This window comes from Pleurodeles waltl, chromosome 9 (genome assembly GCF_031143425.1).
Source record: "Pleurodeles waltl isolate 20211129_DDA chromosome 9, aPleWal1.hap1.20221129, whole genome shotgun sequence".
In the NCBI taxonomy this organism is placed as follows: Eukaryota; Metazoa; Chordata; class Amphibia; order Caudata; family Salamandridae; genus Pleurodeles; species Pleurodeles waltl.
The window spans coordinates 189,336,165-189,358,077 of record NC_090448.1 but is presented as its reverse complement, the minus strand read 5'-3'; positions in this window follow the sequence as shown (position 1 = coordinate 189,358,077).

Genomic DNA, 21,913 nt, shown 5'->3' with positions numbered 1-21,913 from the left:
TGGAGATTGGGCGCCAAAAAATGGGGCAAGTCAGGCTGAGGCAAATTTTTCGCCTCAACCCGATTTGCGCCATTTTTTCCGACTCCCAACCCCCATTGAAATGACTCCTGTCTTAGCAAAGACAGGAGTCATGCCCCCTTGCCCAATGGCCATGCCCAGGGGACTTCTGTCCCCTGGGCATGGTCATTGGGCATAGTGGCATGTAGGGGGGCACAAATCAGGCCCCCCCATGCCACAAAACATAAAATAAAAAATACTTACCTGAACTTACCTTAATGTCCCTGGGATGGGTCCCTCCATCCTTGGGTGTCCTCCTGAGGTGGGCAAGGGTGACAGGGGGTGTCCCTGGGGGCATGGGAGGGCACCTCTGGGCTCCTTACGAGCCCACAGGTCCCTTAACGCCTGCCTTGTCGAGGCACTAAAAAACGGCGCAAAAGCGGCTGGACGTCATTTTTTTTGACCCGCCCACTCCCGGGTGTGAATTTTGCCCGGGAGTGTAAATACGGCGCACATGCCTCGGAGTCACTTTTATAGACGGGAACGCCTACCTTGCATCTCATTAACGCAAAGTAGGTGTCCACGCAAAAAAATGAAGCAAACTCCATGGACTTTGGCACTAGACGCGTCTAACGCCAAAGTATAAATATGGAGTTAGTTTTGCGTCGGAATTGTGTAAAAAAAAACGACGCAATTCCGGCGCAAACAGAGTATAAATATGCCCCCAAATGTTTTTAAACTGGTTTCTTCTCCATTCTCCCTCTTTTTCTTGTATGTTTTCATATTTTATTAGGTGAATGGAGCTTTACTTCTCCTTTCTAAGTACTTTTCATTTTGCCAATAACTAGGTGTTTGGAAATTTATCTTATGGACCTCAATATCTATTGTCTAATCCATGAAGCTAAGTAAAGAGGTGCATGTGGCAAGCACCAATTCTCTCTAAACCTCACCACAGGTTACCCCCCGTGAATCTATTTAAATAACCTATACTAGGGTATGGAGAGATAAACATCTCTACACCAGTCCAGAATTTTTATGCTTAGCTCTAGTTGTCTCCACCAACAATGTCACAGTGCCTATTCACTCTTCAAAAAATTTGCATTCCTTATTTTGCTTTCACTTCACGCAAAGATGATGGATACACTCTCCTACTGACAAACCTTTTTTATTCATCACCATCAATGGTACTTGTTCTCTTGCGGCCTCAAAAAAGCCCCAGGCTTTAGAGTCATGCAAGCGGTGAAACATGTGTCAGCTGCAGCCAGAACCTTTATTTTAATACAATATGTTTCATTTCAAATACTTTGTGATGTAAATGACTTTAATTCATGCTTGTCCTCAGTTACCTCTGCCAGATTAGTCAGTATTGCCTTATTTTTATGATTTGGTGAGGCAAAACACTGTGAGATCACTTGTTCTCTGGAGCTCCATCACAAGATTTTTCTTAATTGCTGAGTCTCTGAATATCTGGCCCCTAATGTTAGACTTCTCTACTGCTAATAGCATTTAGTAAAGTTTGGATGGAGGATACGTAACCTTCATTGACATCTAAGTATGTTACCAGATGTTCTTTCAACCATTTATTCAGCAAGTGTGTTAAAGTAGGGGATGTAAAATTATCAATCATTTAAAAAAAAGACGCAATCATTTCAACTTCAAAAGAAGCCATACTGCAGAGTGGTCTGGAATACCCTCTTCCAATATGTAACAGCTGACCTATTGTAGGGAAGTGAGGGCAGACACAAAGAAGAAGGCAGTCCCAGTGCTGGCATCAAATAGTCCCTGTCTATATAGTGTAACAACTACTATGGATCTAAGAAGGTGTGATGTGCCATCATGTCCATCAATAGACAGTGGTCCAGTCTGCTGCATGCATCACAGCTATAAGATCACTCCAGAATTGTGTGAGGAGATCTAGAGCGTAGATATCTCTACAAGGAAGGGGACTTTTGAATCCACTAGGGCATATACTGAGCCTAAGACCATTACGGTGCCCTGGATTCTAACCCTCACACAATTAAGTGGCCATGTGGGTCTTGGCAGGACTTACAGACCAATATCAGGAGTGATTGTGAAATAGAATCTGCATCCCACATTGTCTAGAGCACTTTTCTTCGTTGTCTTTTTCACCCATCTCCTATTTATCTGATTTTCTGTGCATAGATAGTTCACACTTTATAAAATGTGTAAAGCCATTGACCTGGATTGACAGGATGTTCAGATCCTCCTTCTCATGTGGGTTGGAGGTCTAATTGGAATACTGAGACTTGTCACTCAGTGGCTGGAGGAGAAAATAGCTCTATCAGTCACTGGGAAGTCAAGTGTGGGTGGCTCAACAAATTAGGAAACTCAAAGGCTCATGCCCAACCTGACCATAGTAGTGTGTTACCCGTCAATAGAGGGAAGAGGGGAACTGGTGGCACAGATCAATAGGGGAAAGAGGAGAGTTGCTGACACTTTCTGATGGGGTCGAAGGGAAGGTATGTAGCTATAATGAGTATGGCATTTTTATTGCTGTGTTTTGAAGCTCCACACAATTTGTGTGAGCCAGAACATCACATGGGGCTTCCAGAGGGCTGGTTTACTTTTTGTATCAAAACACCTTATCCACCTAACAGGTGGGTCCCCTCTCCCAAAACAGGCATGAAGTTATGTCAGTGCAAGCCTGGCACTGCTTAGATGTGCAGTATAATGAAGGCTGTTGCCTCCACCCTCCCCTTTAAGGGCTCCCTATAATATTGGCTATGGCTATGTCAAAATAGCAATCATGCAAACCACTGCAAACTGTCCTATTTGTTCTAAATAAGCCTAGGATCCTGTTACATCCATCGAGCTTTGTGAGTAAATATGTGTGTGTGGTTCATATATAGGCGGTCATTCTGACCACGGCGGGCGGCAGTCGCCGCCCGCCATGCGGTTACAGCCGAATGACCGCACCGCGGTCAAAAGACCGCGGCAGTCATTCCAACTTTCCCGCTGGGCCGGCGGGCGACCGCCAAAAGGCCGCCCGCCGGCCCAGCGGGAAAGATCCTGCAACGAGGAAGCCGGCTCCGAATGGAGCCGGCGGAGTTGCAGGGGTGCGACGGGTGCAGTGGCGATAATCTTTGTGGGGCCCTGTTAGGGGGCCCCTGCACTGCCCATGCCGGTGGCATGGGCAGTGCAGGGGCCCCACGGCACCCGTTCCCGCCATCCTGGACAGGCTGGCGGGAAGGGGGTCGGAATCCCCATGGCGGTGCTGCAAGCAGCGCCGCCATGGTGGATTCCCTGGGCCAGGGGAAAACCGGCGGGAAACCGCTGGTTCCCCTTTTCTGACCGCGGCTTTACCGCCACGGTCAGAATAGCCCAGGAAGCACCGCCAGCCTGTTGGCGGTGCTTCCGCCGCCCTCCGCCATGGCGTTCATGGACCGCCAGGGTCAGAATGACCCCCATAGTGAGGTATGGAAATCATTAGATGCCAGTCAAACCTAAATCAGGTCAATGGATACTAATCATTTCAAATGAAAAGAGTGTATGCAGCAAGACAATCATAACTGTCCATAAAAAAGGAGAGACGACCAGGTAAGGCTGGGTTCATGCTTCAGTCCAAGTGGCCAATGTAGTTGTCTACGAGTTCGAGGTTTGTCATTCGGAGTCCTGTTCTCCTGAGAGGTCTCTTACGGGGCCTGAGTAGATTTGTGCAATGATCTTGATTTATCACTTTATCACTCTATCATGACTTTGCACAAACCTGTTCTCTCAGTCTTTCTCTGTCCGCCCAGTGCTTTGCAAAACTCTTTAACTTTTGTCATTCATTGCTATTATGGTCCAGCCCTGGCCTACACACCTCCACTCACTGCTGCTGAGTTGCTGTACCATATTGTGATGTGTCCTGTATGGTGTCTTCTAAGATTCCCAAGAAGGATTCCAGGCCCTCAGATATCTAGAATTCCTTTTTTCATCCACTTTCAGTAACATAGGAGCTGGGTCAAACAGACCACAGTGAATATCCTATGTTTTGAGCTGGAGCCCCAGTTTCACTAATTGTTTTCTGTCTGAAGTTGGTTTTATATGAGAAGTCAGAAGAGAAAAATATCTGGTGTTTGTCATACCATACAGGCCTTTTTTGTGGCAGCCATCAAACAATACTGGACCTGTTGGTGGTGGAAGAGATAAGGTATTAGATAAAGAGATTTGTTTCTGTGCTATGGTGAAAGAGAGAGGACTCTATGGCCTCTTTGGAATTTTAGGGTGCATGAGAATTGAAGCTTCAACAGTTCAGGAATAATGTTAACATAAAATGTTGTATGAAATTTTTTTCAGCTTTTTCAAAGAGCGCAATAAACTGTACATTCTCTGTTCTATTCATTCCATATCATTCAGCTTCCTGTTGAGATTACAAGTTTCCTAGTCCCAGCTGGGGTATGGTATAGCAGGCCCTCGATTTCACTCCCCTTTCCAATAAATCAAGGCCTTCGCACAAGCCAGATTTGTCAGTCTGGGTGGATTTTAGTTCACTCGCCATGTACAATGTTGAGGGATCCATCAATTAGTGGGAAGAAGTGTCAGTTGCAAGACCAGCCATCACCATCATAAGAATTATTTTCCGAAATTTAACTGTTCACTTTTTCTACCCCTGTTTATACTGCTTCTGCAAATGAGAGGTATCTTTTGGATTTGCCTTTGACATTTAGTAGGACATTACTGACTACACCTGCATAATTGTTCCCCAAGATTCAAGATGAAAGGCGATGGCAGGTGATGAAAAAAGGAACTGACCACATTCACATTGCTCTCAATAATTCACAGACAGTTCAGTGAACCACATTAATTTCCAACCCAGGTGGCGGTAAGGCCTACCATGATGCCACAGCTTGTGATGGCAATAGAAAAATGGCCAGTGATGGTGCTTCACTGTTCAAGTACAAGATGGCTGCCTTCACTCACATTTGCTCTCTATGATTGCTCACCATCCTGGCATGGTCAAGTCCATCTGCATCTTTACCTCCCTCACCTTTGTTGAGAAAAACCGAGCTACAGTTCAGCATCACAGTTCACAGAAAAAACCTGGATAATGTCAACTATACCTACACTTTCTGGGTAACTTTCGGACATGTCAGATATGTGCCTGAATGCAGGTAGAAGGCCACTGTTAGCTCTGTCATATCTCCACTCTGGACTCCCAGTGCAGGATAGGTAGCCCAGCGGAGCCCTCTTAGACACTGCCACCCAGAGGTTCTATGAATTTGATATTGATACTTTCCCATGGTACAATAGTGGTCAGCTAAGCCTTAATATGGGCACATTTCTACTCACACAGGCAGTATACAAATGTGGCAGTATGCCAAGGAGCTCTAGAAAAACGCAACCGCCAAGCTCAGTGACAAGCCCCACATGCACAATAATATTGTCTTCCTATCTCCTTTTCTATTAGAAGCATACTTAGATCAATTTGCTTGATATTGTTAAAAGATATGAAAAATGATGATATTTTGAATTAATTTTCGTATACGCGATCTTCTCTCAATAAAACTACTGTTCTCATTTTTCATTCAATAACTACCATCATATACCAGTGCACGTACATAACATAGTCTTATGATATGCACTGTTTTTATGAGTAAAGTTTCTTAACATTTGCATTCTCTCTAAACTATCTTAAAACTAGGTCGGATAGTTCTCAGCATATAACAGAAGTTAAACCAAAGTAACAAGTAATTCAGCAAGTTAGTGTGTGTATTGCATAAAAAGGAAGCAGCAGCATTTCCTCTTCCGTATCTCATCTTACTCGCAAATAAGGGACCTTTGCTTCCCTATCTGAAAGTCTAGGCCATTTCCCAATCATCTATATATGATCAACAAACGAAATTTCCATCAGAAAATGAAAGCAATATGTAATAAAAACATAAACAACTACTATACTATAGTGACCTTAAGACATTCAGGCGGTCATTACAACCCTGGCGGACGGTGTTAAAGCGGCGGTAAGACTGCCAACAGGCTGGCAGTCTTATTTTTGGAATTATGACCATGGCGGTTACCGCCATGGTCATCCGCCGCTTCTCTGTTCCGCCCGCTGGGCTGGAGACCTGGGTCTCCAGCCCGGCGGCTGTGACAATACCGCCGCCAGTATTTTGACCCGCCTTACCGCCGTGGATTTCCAGTGGTAGGAACCGCCATAAAATCCATGCCGGTAAGCACTATCAGTGCCAGGGAATTCGTTCCCTGGCACTGATAGGGGTCTCCCCCATCCCCCACCCCCATCCCAACTCCCTCCCCTACACCCCCCACCACCCCTGCCACCCCCAAAAGGTGGCAGGACCCCCCTCCCCACCCTGACCCCCGACATTACCTTCCACATACACTCCCTACACGCACGCAGGCACCAACAACACACATACACGCACACACACTGACACACATGCCAACATCCACACACATAGTCAGACATGTACACCCACATTCACACATTCACGCACACATCCACACAGACATACCTACAGACATACACGCACTCATTCCCAAAACACGCAACACCCCCGCAAGCATACACGCACTCACACCCCCCCTACATACATAGACGCACACCCCCATGCACCCACAAAACGCACAACACCTCCCCACCCCCCTCCCCTAACGGACGATCGACTTACCTGTTCCATCGATCCTTTGGGAGGGGACGGGAGCCATGGTGGCAGCTCCGCCAACAGCACACCGCCAACAGAACACGCCGCGCAGAATCACAGGACGTGATTAGCTGGGCGGTGTTCTGTTGGCGTGGCGGTGGAGGTGGAGCAACCTCCACTTCCACGCCGCCCGCAAGTATGGCTGTTGGCAGCTCTCCGTCAGAAAAACGACGGAGGGCAGCCAACGGTCATAATACACCGAGCGGCAAACCACCACTACTGGCGGTCTTCTGCAAGGCGGTCCCTCGGCGGTCTTGTTAAAAGACCGCCGAGGTTGTAATGACCCCCTCAATGTGTTAAGGAAATGTTTTCGTATGGTGACAGTCTTTCTTTTCAGATGTTAACAGCCTTCATGGAGATTGATAAAAGTAGCTGGGCACTCGCTGGATATCCCCATAAGGGGCCCGATTCACAAAGGTAAACTTAAACGTTTGGTCTAAACTTAAACCAAACATTCACGTTTATGACTTTGGGAATTCACAAAGGGCACTTACCAGTAGTGGACCAGATGCACAAAGGTAAACGTAGAGGTTTATTCTGGTAAAGTTAAAGGTTTGGTCTAAACTTAGACCAAACATCTAAGTTTACAACTTTGGAAATTCACAAAGGGCCTTTACGAGTACTATTTTTAGGATCGCATTTGGGGCAGAGATCCGCCCAAGTGAAAACTAAAGGTACTACCTGTAAGTACCCTTTATGAATACCCAAAGTTGTAAACCTAGATGTTTGGTCTAAGCTTAGACCAAACGTTTAAATTTACCCTTGTGAAGTGAGTCCAGTATCTTTAGGTCCGCCATCGGGGGGAATCTCTGCCCCGAGTGCAGACCTAAAGATAGTATTCGGAAATGCCCTTTGTGAATTCCCAAAGGCTTAAACTTAGTTGCTTGGTCTAAGTTTAGACAAAATGTTTAAGTTCACCTTTGTGAATCTGGCCCTAGAACAGTGAATGGACAATCACTGCTCACTTGTATTCTCCTTTTAAAGATACCAAATTTAAAGTTGTTTTCAAACTATGTGCTTTTGTAGTCCACCTGAATTTGATCCCAAAATCAACTCATCTATTCTGTTTGACAAAAATGATGACTTTTGTTTTACTGGATATTTTTGTTTTAGTGACCATTGAAATTTCAACATGAAGAATATGGACAATGACTATTATATATGCATGTACTGCACCACAAAAAAGTTGTATATAAGCATTCAAATATTTAGGCCTGATTTCCTATTGCAAATTGTCCAAAGTCTTCAAAGCGATAAATATCCATGTGCAGGTGGTGCCTACTACTATTAATTGCCCACCCTACATTCATCGTTTCCACCTCAAGGCAAGCGTACATAATTATGGGAGGGTTAATTAGCAGCTAATGTAGCAAACGGCACATGAGCAATCCACGCAATAAGGGGCATGTTGACAATCTTTTGACACAGGGCAGCTCCACAAGCATTCTTCATGAACTGCCCTGCATCAAAAGACAAAGGCAGGAATGTGACAAATCTTAAAGATGTGGCACATTCTTGTCCTTGTCCCCTTCACTGGTGCATGATGGACTGCCATGAGCCAATGCTGCAAGGGTGCCTACATTGTGGGTATGATTTGTTTTGTGCAGTAAAGGACACTTTCCTGCACAAAATCAGTCACGAGGGGCGTTTTCCTCATTTTATGTGCATTTCAATGCACAATGCACCACACACAGATAAAGGAAACAACACAGAGAAATAAAGGTCTTTCTGCTCGGTGTGCGTCCCTAAGGCCTTCCCTGGGGAGAAGGAGGCTTTTGACTCATTCCCAGGTTTACAAATCCTTCTAAATCTGAGAATGTGTCAAAATCCATGGATGTAACATGGAAAAATTCACCCGAAAACCCATGGAATGTCTCTTTGACATAGAGTGAGGAAACACAGTGATTTGTGCTGTGTTGCCTTACTCCATATCTACAAGGCCATGTAAAGCCACGCAAGGTGGCTTTGCATGGCCTTGTAGATATCGGTTTGCACCATTGGTGCATCAAGAAATGTGAAGCACCGGTGTTGTGATCCACTTGTAAATATGACCCTAATTCTGTTACCACTAGTCACCCTAATCCCATTCAAAACAGCTCTTAGTGAGTTCTTTGTTCACATTCCAGATCTCTAGAGCAGACCTCAACAATTGCAGGTACACTTTGACTTTGCTAATAATTATGCACAGCTTAGTCAACATTATATCCTGTATGTTGCCACTAGAGATTCTGGTTTCACACAGGTGCACAACACTGACGACTGCACTATTCATTGCAGCTGTGCATCAAGGAAATACATTTCGAATGGCAGACTATCCGAGGCAACTCACTGTTGCCGGGAAAGTCAGCTTGTTCTGTGCAACTATGCGTCACAGAGCTCCATTCCAGGTCTGATCGCAGATGAAACTGTTGTAGGAACATACAGTGGTAGATTAGCAAATTCTTACAACAAACATGATAGCATGGCCCTTATGTCCAGTGGTATTTTTTGTCTTTCCATTGCCACCCTCAGGAAATGTTTTTGGGTTGGCCGGCGAAGAAAGAAAGTTAATCAATACTCAGAAAGTAATTATGAGAATTATACTGTTAGGGCCATCCCTTCACCTGTGCTCATATGCCTAACTTCTTCCTTATTCTCCAGATGTCCTTTCAGTGGCTAATCCTCTTAATCAGCCATACTTACAAATTTGTGAGATTTTATTATTGGTGACATTTCCCTTTCACCACTTTCTCCATAGCATCTCTACAATTATTAACTAGTCTGTTGGTCCACCCACAATGCTCTAGTACTCACTTCCTGTTATGATTTTCTTTGAAAACGAAGTGCCTCCCTCCTGTAGGTGTCTGGGGTCAGTGTGTTATATCTCGGACATGTCTCATTGCTACCATTCACTGATCCTTTCATATGCTTCCACGTGGGCCAGGGGTCTCTGGCTCCTCCAAATCACTGCTTCTTATCTTCAGGATCCCCAAAAGCCTCTTCCAGTTTCATTAATGATCCTCTTCCCATTTTCTGATCCAACTCAGCTCCTGCTGCCGTCTGTCTTCCACGCCGTTTGACAAGCAGTCCATGCTCTCACAGGTGCTAGTACCCAACTCTAGGTAACTTCTCGTCATGTAATTTCCTGTGCCTTTCCACACAGTCGCATTGCGATGTCCCTTGTCTCCTTTATGTATTCTTTGCTCCTCACAATGGGCTACATGCAGTGCTTTATTTGTAAAATAATAAGTGCCTGTGCCTTAAGCCCTGATCAGACACCCGCAGTTGGAGCTATAACATGTCAGAGCAGGAATAGCAAGGGTTCATGGTCCCGGATCCCCCTCAGGCCTCTTTATTTCACTGCAAGGCAATCCCTGCCCCGTTATCTCAAACGTACATGTGTCTGCTTTCTTCCTGGGTGGCAGATATCATGTGTTTGTCTTCTAACGTTTTTTTCTTTCTGTTTCTTTTGGTCTCGACAGATATCTGAAGTGGAGGAATAAGTGTTGGTCCCCAAAAATAAGTGCTGATGTCCCCCACCATCTCAAATTTAAAACTGGCTACCTGTATTTTTGCATATTTAACAATCAACACAAGAATCATGCCAGTCAGTCAGTCAAGTTACCATAACTTATGTAGCAGATGAGCAGATACAACTGGACTGAGCTCTCTCGTAATTTATGTAATTTGTACTTTATCGTTTTTATTAAAGTTCTGTAAAATTATGCAAAAAACATGTGAATTGCATATTCATCAATCAGTGCGATGAGGCATAAAATGTGTCATCCTTGTGTCAGTTCTTGAAGCAAGGATGCATAACACTATATACACAATTGCCACAAGTTACAGCCACTTCTGTTCTGGTGTTCACATTGTTCCAGCACTCCTACGTGATATTTTGCCACAAATAGTTTGTACTTGCATGATGTGGCATAATGACACAATTTGGGAAATTTTGCAAGCATAACACAAAATTGTCAAAATTACGTGAATTATAGGGCTTAATTTATATTTCACCTGGGCATAGTATTTACCCAATAAGGGAGTTTGACATTTTTTAAAACCAAATTTGTAATTGAGGGCAATGTACCATATAGCATTTATTAAACAGAAACTACGTGATTATTCCATCGCAGTCTAACTACAATCTTACTACTGGAAAGACTTTTTGCATAAAAGAACTATTTTGAAACTTTTATCAAAACAAATCAAATCATTAACATTTATAAAGCGCGCTACTCACTGGTGCGGGTCTCAAGGCGCTAGGCGAAAGGGGGGGGTTACTGCTGCTCGAAAAGCCAGGTTTTTAGGAGTCTCCGGAATGCGGAGTGGTCCTGGGTGGTCCTGAGGATGGTGGGGAGGGAGTTCCAGGTCTTGGCTGCCAGGAAGGAGAAAGACCTCCCACCCGCCGTGGAGCGGCGGATGCGAGGGACGGCAGCGAGCGCGAGGCCAGAGGAACGGAGGAGGCGGGTGGGGATGTAGAAGCTGAGGCGTCGGTTGAGGTATTCCGGTCCCTTGTTGTGGAGGGCTTTGTGTGCGTGGGTGAAAAGTCGAAAGGTGATCCTTTTGCTGACTGGGAGCCAATGCAGGTGTCTCAGGTGTGCAGAGATGTGGCTGTTGCGGGGTACGTCGAGGATGAGGCGGGCCGAGGCGTTTTGAATGCGTTGCAGGCAATTTTGGAGTTTGGTGGTGGTCCCAGCGTAGAGGGTGTTGCCGTAGTCCAGGTGGCTCGTGATGAGGGCGTGGGTCATGGTTTTTCTAGTGTCGGCGGGGATCCAGCGGAAGATCTTGCGGAGCATGCGGAGGGAGGAAGCAGGCGGAGGACACGGCGTTGACTTGCTTGGTCATGGTGAGAAGGGGGTCTAAGATGAAGCCGAGGTTGCGGGCATGGTCTGTGGGGGTCGGTGCGGTGCCGAGGGCCGTGGGCCACCAGGAGTCATCCCAGGCGGACGGGGTGTTGCCGATGATGAGGACTTCCATTTTGTCAGAGTTCAACTTTAGGCGGCTGAGCCTCATCCAATCTGCGACGTCCTTCATACCCTCTTGTAGGTTGGTCTTGGTGCTGGCGGGGTCCTTGGTGAGGGAGAGTATAAGTTGGGTGTCGTCGGCGTAGGAGGTGATGTTGTGCTTGCGTACCATGTTGGCGAGGGGGCTCATGTAGACATTGAAGAGTGTCGGCTGAGCGATGAGCCTTGAGGTACGCCGCAGATGATCTCGGTGGGGTCTGAGCGAAACGGTGGGAGGTAAACTCTTTGGGAATGGTTTGAGAGGAAGGAGGCGATCCAGTCCAGGGCCTGGCCTTGGATCCCGGTGCAGCGGAGTCGGGTGATTAGGGTGCGGTGACAGACGGTGTCGAAGGCCGCCGAGAGGTCGAGGAGGATGAGGGCGACTGTTTCACCGTTGTCCATCAGGGTTCTGATGTCGTCTGTGACTGAGATGAGGGCGGTTTTCGTGCTGTGGTTGGTTCGGAATCCGGTTTGTGAAGGGTCAAGCAGGTTGTTGTTTTCCAGGAAGGTGGTCAGCTGTTTGTTGTTTGTTGACGGTCTTCTCTATTACCTTGGCTGGGAAAGGCAGGAGAGAGATGGGGCGGAAGTTTTTCAGGTCGCTCAGGTCAGCCGTAGGTTTCTTTAGGAGGGCGTTGACTTCGGCGTGTTTCCAGCATTCGGGGAAGGTAGCAGAAGAAAAAGAAGAGTTGATGACGGCCTGGAGGTGCGGGGCGATTATGTCGTCGGCTTTATTAAAGATGAAGTGAGGGCAGGGGTCCGAAGGGGCGCCGGAGTGGATAGAGTTCATGATGGATTTGGTTTCTTCAGTGTTGATGTGGGTCCAGTTGTTGAGGGTGAAGGCCGGGGGTGCGGGTTCGGTGATGTTAGGTTGGGTCTGGTGTCCGAAGCTGTCGTGGAGGTCGCTGATCTTGCGGTGGAAGAAGGTGGCGAGGGATTCGCACAAATCATGTGAGGGCGTGACGTTGTTTGCGTTGGCGTTGGGGTTGGAGAACTCCTTGACGATGCTGAAAAGTTCTCTGCTGTTGTGGCTGTTTTTTTCCAGTCTGTCGGTGAAGAAGTTCCTTTTGGCAGCGGGATCAGGTGGTGGTGTTCGCGGGTAGCGTTCTTGAGGTCGGTCGTGTTGTCAGCGGTGTGGTCCTTGCGCCAGGCCTTCTAGAAGGTGCGACAAGTTTTCTTTGATTCTTTGAGGGTGTCAGAGAACCAGAGCTGCCAATATTTGATGCTTTATGCTATTGTGTAATATTTTGCTGGTTCAACTCTTCATACAATGTATCCTAATTGTTCTTATTACAATGTGACTCTCAGCAGCTCTCCCTCTCTGGTCAGCGCTGTGCTACTGTGATGGTGATGTTTGTTCTTTATAAAACACAATAAATAAATATAAATAAAACTATTGCTTTAGCTCAGTGGAAACTTTATGGCAGGCACCAAAAGCAATATTGGGGCTTCAAATCAGTTCTTCTGGCCATTTTAATGCAATTGCATTGTATGCAATATTTGTTTCTTCAGTCCTTTGCCTATTGGGAGGGTACATTCTGAGGCAGAGTATCATAGCGTGGTATCTTCCGTCTTAGTGTTACTTAGCACTTAGTACTCAGGAATCCAGTACTGTAATACTTTTTAGAACTACTGTTTTGTATATTTAATGTTTATGTTTTAAATGATTCTGAACAGTTTTCCTGACTGTGGCTGGTGTGTCTTCATCATCAAACTACAACTTAAGCAGAACAGCTTTAGAGTGAGTTATTCAGCTCCAATTTCACACTGTCGACTAGTAGACACTGTGTGAGGACAACTCCACATGCAAACTATGTGTAATTCACAGAAAATGATAAGCCCAGCCTGAATCATGGACTTTGGTGGCTTAAGAAAAGTAACTAGCTTAACAGGAAAAAGCTTTCCCAAAGGTACTGTGAAAATGATAGAGTGTTTCGCAAGTGTGGGGTACTTCTCTTCCTGGTGTGGCAGAAGTTTCATAACCTGCACCACCAAACTTTGGAAATAGCCTACCTCCTAATTTTAAAACCATCTTGAATTTCCAAATAAATCCTTTAGAACAGCAGCAGTGCCAATATGCCTCCAGGCATTTGCTTGCTTTTATGGCCTGGGCAGAGTTCATGGAGTTGATTAAAAACTCTGCGGAATTCCACAGAGGTGACGTTTTGTGAACCACGGAGTTTTGAATGCACCCAATCTCAGAAGTGCTAAGCAGGGTCAGGCGTGGGTAGCCAGGTCCAACCCTGCTTAGCGCTCTGGAGATCGGGCGAATTCAAGCGAGAGCAGACTGTCTGCACGTTAACTGTGTAGCCTATTACTGGGCTGCAGAACACACCGTTTTTTGAGTAAACTCTGTACTCCAATAACTCCACCAGCGGAGAGGAATTCCCTGCCCACCCCTAATGCTTTTTAAATAATTATCATACTTTATTAATATACCATGTACAACGGGGCAAAATACTCAGAACCCACACAACAGCATGCAACAAGGCAAGTCACTACGCTGCATTGTGTGAATTAGAGAGAGCTGAAAAGCAGCACATCTTCTCAGATATGGTACTCTACAGCTCTTTCCCTCCCCTGGCGCACTTGAAACTGCATAGCAGAATGCAGAGACCCTTGCTCCATGACACAAGGTTGTCTGCGTTATGGGCAGGAGTGTTTTTGTATTGGAAGGGATACAAAAACAATCTTTGGAGCACATTCTTCTTTCTATGTTTCGTGTAGAATGCAACTCACATATAAAGAGGATGTAATGAGAACAAATAAAGTTATTACATCTTATTATACCTCGATGGGAAGGCATAGCATATTTGATGCATTCCCAGGTATACTAGCATTCTTAAATCTGGAAATGCACCAAAAAATGAATGGGAAGATGCATTGAACACCAGTGCTCAACACATGGAATGCCTTCTCAGTGAAATGCAATGCAAGACAGTGTGTGATCAGTGACTATATGCTACACTGTAATTACTAAACCACATAAAGCCATTCAAAGTGGCTTAGCATGTCTAAAGAAATACTAAAATAAATATTTCATTGAGGCTGTGCCGCAAAAGTGATGAAACCTTGATGCAAATCATAGTAACTATTCCCCAAACTACCCTAAAGTTGATGCTGAGGCATGTCTTGCCACAATTCACCACAGTTACTAGCAAGAGGATTTTTTGATGGATCATTTTGAAGGTGGGAAGTTGCTGGTGAGCATGCACTGGTGTGCAATCAGGGAAACGTAGAGCTGTGAGAGGTCTACTTGCAGCTGAAGGAGGTGGGGTGCAGCACAGCATGGCAATGCACACAAATAAATGACAGTCCTTTCCCAGAAGCAAATTAGAAGGAACTTAAATAAGGAGGAACACACCGAATGTGCGTTCCAAGTCTCGTTCCAAGTCTCACTCACAGTGGAATGCAACATCTCAAGTGCTATGGGACAGCTCTGAAATATTCTTAAATGTTGAGCATCAAAATGGAGAAGAAACAGAAACCTTGTTGACATGGCCAACTGAGGAGGTTCTCTTTGGGTGGCATGGTAAACAGGTCAATACTTGACAGCAAAAGGGGGGATTGGGAAATTCAGCAAAATACCAAATGCATACACTTGATTTGTGTGCTTGTAATTTGATCTGTGAAAGGTACACCAAGATCAATAACAAAGACAATCTTAATGTGCCTTACCAACATAGACAGGAAAAACTCTGATGATAAATATGTGCTTGTGAATTGACCAGTGACATCCTCACCAATCTACCCCTAAAGGTGAATAAGTGTAGACAAGAAGTGACTTGTGGTTTTGTTGGTAATACACTCTTCATACAAACAATACGGACCATTTTGTAATGAGATAAGAAGGTGATAGCACCTTTTATGAAAGATGAACAAATGTAGTAAATGGAAGGTTTAATGTTTACTTCTCTTCACTGAGTGTTACCTCTGTGAGTTTGTTGGCTAATGTTGAAAATTACAGTTTCTCACATTTCCATGAGTCCATGTATGTATAATGTAGTACCTCCTCTTCATTGGTGAAGTAAAAAATGTGTTTCAGAATTTTTCTATTGTGTCCAGAATCAAATTTCATGGCAGAGCCAAAATTATCATTCCTGATGCATAGATTGATCAAGAAGGAAAAGAGTTTGCATAACACCTAACCAAGTTGGTCCAGGTAAAATCATGTTGCTTGAATGCCTTTGAGATGTGTATCAAGAGGTTACAAATTCATTAGTTTTGAGGGTAAGCACCATTTTAAAATGTTATCATTTTTGTGGGAGAACACACATGAGAGGGCAGACTGTGTAGGAATGTATAACTTAGTTGCAAATTCAGCAATTTGACACACCACAAAAGTGGTGCAACCCCAACACCAAATTTTAGTAAATTACAATATGTGCAGTGGACTACAAGACTTGAACCTGCCTCCCCAGTTTCAAAGTCAGCAGCTCTGGTCACCAATCCAAATCTCCTCACTATGACAGGTGACTGATTAATGAGAAAAATCATTTTACATTGAATGTCATCAGGCTTTTCAGCTTCAACTGGGTTGTCTGATAGCTTATGTGCACAGAAGTAGACTCAAGAAATATACAGTGCTAGATGTGTCTAAAGTAAGTAAATTGCTGCTGAGAGTGTATAAAGCAATTAAAAAAGAGATGGAATAGTTATTAGTGTTTGGGCTTATAGACTCCATAGAGATGACTAAAGGCCTCATTTAGAGATTGGATGAGGGGTTACTCCATCTCAAATGTGACGGATATTCCATCCACCATGATACAAGTTCCATAGTCTAAAATGGAACGGTAAAATGGCGGGCAGAATATCTTTCAAGTTTGTGACAGAATAACCCCTCCGCAAACTCTAAATCAGGCCCTAAGACATTGGGCCCTTTTGTAGTGGCATGCAAGGCAAGTATAGACATTTGTTTTGCACATAGACTTAACAGCTCTCAATAAGGCAGCAATAAGAGACAAATGTCAACAGCAAACATTTCAGAAATGAGGGCAGCACTTGCAGGAACAAAACTTTTCACAACTGTATATTAGATGTCGGCTTATAGTCAGGTTCATTTGTATTAGGATTCACAGTGGCTGACTGAATGTATCTTTCCTAGAGGGATTTAATGTGCTTTTTGGGTTAGTGTCTGTGGGCCCTGTATTTGAGAGGGCTATGGCATATTTGTTAACAGACTTTGAAGGATAGTTGCTAGGCCTGGGTGAATTTTTTAATTATGCCAAACTAATCAGTGCAATTTTAATAATTTTGTATTTCTCTTTTGATGTGAATTACTCACAATTACATAATTATGTCTGTTTGTGCAATTATGAGTGTTTTGGCACACAAATTCTACAACAGCTCCACAGGAACAACAAACTTAGCAAGTGTAAGCGGCTGCTGACTACTGTTGTTTATGTTCTGTTGCATTTAGATTGCTGTCCTTAGCGCAGAATGCACCCTCAGGTCCATTATGGATTCAAGTGTGCATTTTGCCCAAAGAAACTAGAGCTAAAAGCTGAATTAACCTACTCATTTAATGCCATTTAATCGCACATGGTATTCCAATAAAACCCAAGAAAAATACACCTCCATTTGTTAGTTTATGAAGAGTATGAGAAAGTGCCTCTTTTTGCAGAGTCTGCACCTCTTTTCTGGACTGATGCTGTGTTTTTTTTTTTTAATTCTGCACGTTGGGGTATAGGTGTGCATGTACCATGAGCCTCAATTGACATATTTAACTCTGCAGTCAGAAAATGGTATATGATGTAAAAAAATATCCCAGTTTATGGAAAGTTAAATGTGGCTTGTGCACTGCAGCACCTATATTGCCATTTACTATGCCGACAAAGAAAACATGACTTTATGCCCACATGTATAGCCTGACTTCTGTAGCTTTCAAACTTTCTGTCAAAATAACATTTCTGAAAACAGGTAAACCGTCCTTGTAAATATTAACTGAGTCATCACTAAATAGGCCCTGAGGCCCACATGTAGGGTGTCTGGTATTTAAAACTGGAACATGTACAAATGCACTGATGCATGTTGCTAGTGACCACCCTCCAAAAGTTATTTTCTCTGTTATGGTTGTAGCTGGTTAAGTGAAGAAACATTATAGTACGCCTAGTATGTTAATTTTGCATATTTGGTCTGGGATAAGTACAGAGATGGATTAACCATTGTTTTTAAAACTCAGTAAAGTACAGTTCAATGGTGAAATGGATTTTTTGATCAATATACAAGAAAAGTCGTCTTCAAAAAGATATTCCTTATGTCTGAAGCTACAGCAGACAAATTAGTACTGACCTGTCTGCAGCTGGCTTGTTAGTGTACATTGATGAGTTGTGGTATAATGCTCACAGTGCAGAGACAATGACTTGGGCCTAGCAGGATGGCTAGGGGGAGGAATATGTTGCAGCGTAACCCAAGCAGGCCAGATTAGGAGTGTCTAAGAACTTCTATAATTTAAAAGGTGCCGGGGAAGTAATAAGTCAAGTCTGGAAAAGAGGGGTCTTTTGATCCCACAACAAGTCTGGCTCCAGAACCAGTTTGAAATGGTTGAGTGGGGAGTGACTGCTCATTACCCTAAACACACCCAATAGGTATGCCACAAGCTCTCTCTTGGGGTAGAAAGTTCTAAAGTTCTAACCATCTTAAATTTCTACTGTGGATAGTGCAGCAGGAGATACTTTGCAGTCAGGCAAAGAGGATCTGCTGTAAAAGTGAGTAAGCTTGTCCTTGAGAACACTTTGCTGGTTAGTCAAGGAGCAGATAAGTGTTACCCATAACACATAGTTAGTGAGTTGATAAAAGTAGCACCTCACCACCAGCTCCTTATAGAACTTTCTGGACCAGTGGCAGAAAAGAAGAGGAGAGGACCTGCTGGCTGAAACCTGTAAGGGAGGGCTGGTCCTGCTCCTATGTGTAACCCGGACTAAGAAATGGACTCTGAAGGCCAGTTGACTGTCCACCTGTGTGGCTGCATGAACACTACAAGCTTTTTCCTGGAGCTCACATTGGACCATTCACACCTGTAGTGGGATTGGACCTTGCAGGTGGGCATTCTTGAGTGTTTTCTTGTCCCTAAGTCCTGTCCCCGAGGTCCAGAGTGACTCGGAAGTAAATAAAGAGAACCGCTCCAGAAAGTCTGAAAAGTTGGCACTTAATTTTAAACTAGGTATTTCATTATTCATTTCAGTAAATTAAAATCATGTTTAAAATGTCTTTAAAAATCCCCACTGAGTGTAAAATACATAATTGTACTTATGTGTTAAAATATTTATCAAACTTACGAATTAATTGAAATTGATGCCATTATTCTTTCAAAAACTAATTCCATTTATTTTTAAGTTTAAAAGGATATCAAAATATTTTATCAATCAATCAAACAATCAAAGTTTTATTCAAGTAAAAAAACATAAAAATACAAACACATACATATCGCTGTATAAAAAACATATAATATAAAATCATGTTTGCATAAAAAAAGAATTGTGCATAGTACTGGATTTACAAACAAGTCTACAGCAGGCCAGTAACTTATTGTATAATAGTATAGTATTTTGTATTTGTAAATAGTTTTTCAAAATTAAATTAAATGTATATATATTTTTTTAAAGTAGAATTTATTTTAACATATTTGCTGTAGTGTTTTGTTTTAAGTTCTTGTCCCCATTAGTTTCTACATAAGAATGTTCTAATACCAGTGGTTGGCCATGTGTGGTGTTGGCCTTACTCCAGATCAGAGCTTGAGTATATCTACTACTGTTTGCATCTTTTTTTACTGCAGTAACTTTAGAAGAGCAGTTTGGACTGACAATAGTCGTTTTCTTCTCTAACGCCCTCCCATTTAGTAATAAATATTCTCTTTTTTCTGGCCACTCCCTTGGCCCCTCTCACATTTACAACTAAGTAGTAAACTTACAATTGTGAGGATCTACCCATGGAAAAGACACAAGAAGTGGATGAGGTTCTAGTCTCATTTTGTAGTAAGTAAGTAGTACTACGGTAGCACTACTTTACACATTTGAAAAAGCAGTTTTTGAACTGGGGGGCTTATTTACAAGCAGCCTGTGCCACTGGTTGATGCACTGGCACTGCATGCTGCTGACCCATATCTACAAGGCCACGCAAAGCCACTTTCCGTGGCTTTTCATTGCTTTGTAGATTTGGAATAAGGCAATGCAGTGCAAGTCACTGTGTTGCCTTACTTTGAGTCAGGGACGTGTGTCAATGGGTGTTGCGTGGGTATTCCTCAGCAACATCCATGAATTTTGATGCAATCCCAGATTTTACAAGGTTTCGTAGACCAGGAAAGGATGCAAAAGTCTTTCTTTATTTCTCCCCGTTTCTTCCACTTTCTATGTGTGCTGCATTTTGCACCACAAATATAAGGAGGAAAATGCCTCAAGCGATTGTTTTTGTGCTGGAAGGTGCACCGTTGTGCAAGGATGCCTGCATTAGCGCATGGCAGCAATTTGTGCACTAGCACAGGGGAAAGGACAGGAAAGCACCATATCTTGTACAAGCAGCACAGTCCTGCCATTTTGTTTTGATGCAGGGCAGTGCAGCTGGAAGCCTTGCTGTGCTGCCCTGTGTCAACATGTTATAAATGAGGCCATGTGTTTTTAAGGTTTCGGTATGTTGTGCCTTTGTGGCAAATGATTTTCAGTTTGAGTTTAGTACAAATGCCACAAGTCCAAATAAGTGAATAACTTATCCATCTAATTACAAATCGAAAGCACAAAACCAAACATGTTTTACAAATACTGTTGCAAGGACAAATTATTTGTATTCAGAAGCTCTTATTTCTGACAATGAGACATGTAAAAATGTACTTGGGTTTTCATGTAGAGTTTTTACCATTTTTACCTATTTACAAAAAAAGTGACGATTTTTATTTTGGCTTGCACACTTTCTAAGCAACGTATGCACATGTATTTTGCTTTAATTATGTTATTTCCGGTATTTCTCGCATGTTGACGGACATTCCAGTGGAACTAAAATTATATTTTATCCTCTCTATAATGAAATCTTTCATTTTCACGTAATTTCGGAATTATGTCCACACTTTTAAACTGGTTTGTCAGGAGAGCATTTTAGTAAAATAAACATCTAATTACACAGAACCATAGACATGCTGATTTGCGATAATACAATCTTGTGAGGGAACATGTGACCTAAAAGCATTCGTCTGAGTACTGACAGTTTGTGCATATGCGAAGTGTTCTAGAAAAAATGTAAGGAAAAATAAAGAAAGATATTTAAAAAATGAGTACGTGGGAGTACAGGAAATATGCCATGCATGGCAAGTCTAATTATTACTTGCTGCTCTACAGAGAGAGAAAAATAACCTTCTTCGTTGTATTTCCTTGATGTATTGCTCTAGGCTGCTTTTGTGTCCCTGTTGTATATAATTACATTTTGTATTTTTTCCGTACACCCTTATCTGATCAAAATCATATTATTCTGTTTCCAATACATGTTACTTATAATTATCGTGGTGTTGTCGACTTTAAAAATATAGATTGTTATTTTACCCAACGGCAACCAAAGGCATGCACAAATAGAATGTATGCATTGCACAATTCGAATTTGATATCAGGTTTTAATCACTGTTTCTTCCACGGCGAAGTAATGAATACACACATCTTCACTTATTAGACCGTGCGCTGCAGATATCAAATTCTGTTAGAGAAGGTTTTTTTTTTTTACAGTTTATCTTGTTTATGGATGCCGTTTTTGACATAAGTTGAAAGAGTCTCACTAAATATTTCAGTGTAACTAGTTCTCGAATTAATGTATATCCAAGGAAGAAGCAAAGACTAGTGTGGCATAAAAATCGTATCTGTGTGCTAAACAACGTGCACATATTTCTAAAAATATGTATTAGCACAGTGAGAAAGAAAATACATTATTGCATTTGTTAAAGTTTCTAACATGGAATATTAACACTCATAACTCGTCCAAAAAAAGTGCTAAAATGTGATTATCACTACATCAGATTGTCACTACTTATTTAGAATAGAGAATTTCTTACGTTTATTTACTATATTTATGTATTGATTGCAAATAGCTTTTCTGAAGGAGATGTTTAATATAGTAATAAAAAGGTAGATAAGAAACTCACATGCATTTTTACATAGCATAAATTTGTGAGGAAGACGGTTAGAAGAATTTTGAGTTAGCGTAATCATTCAAAGCATTATACATTATGTAGTATGCATGTCGCCAAACATCTAAGATGAATAAGAAAGAATGAGGTGTAAAGGGAATTATTGTTGGGTT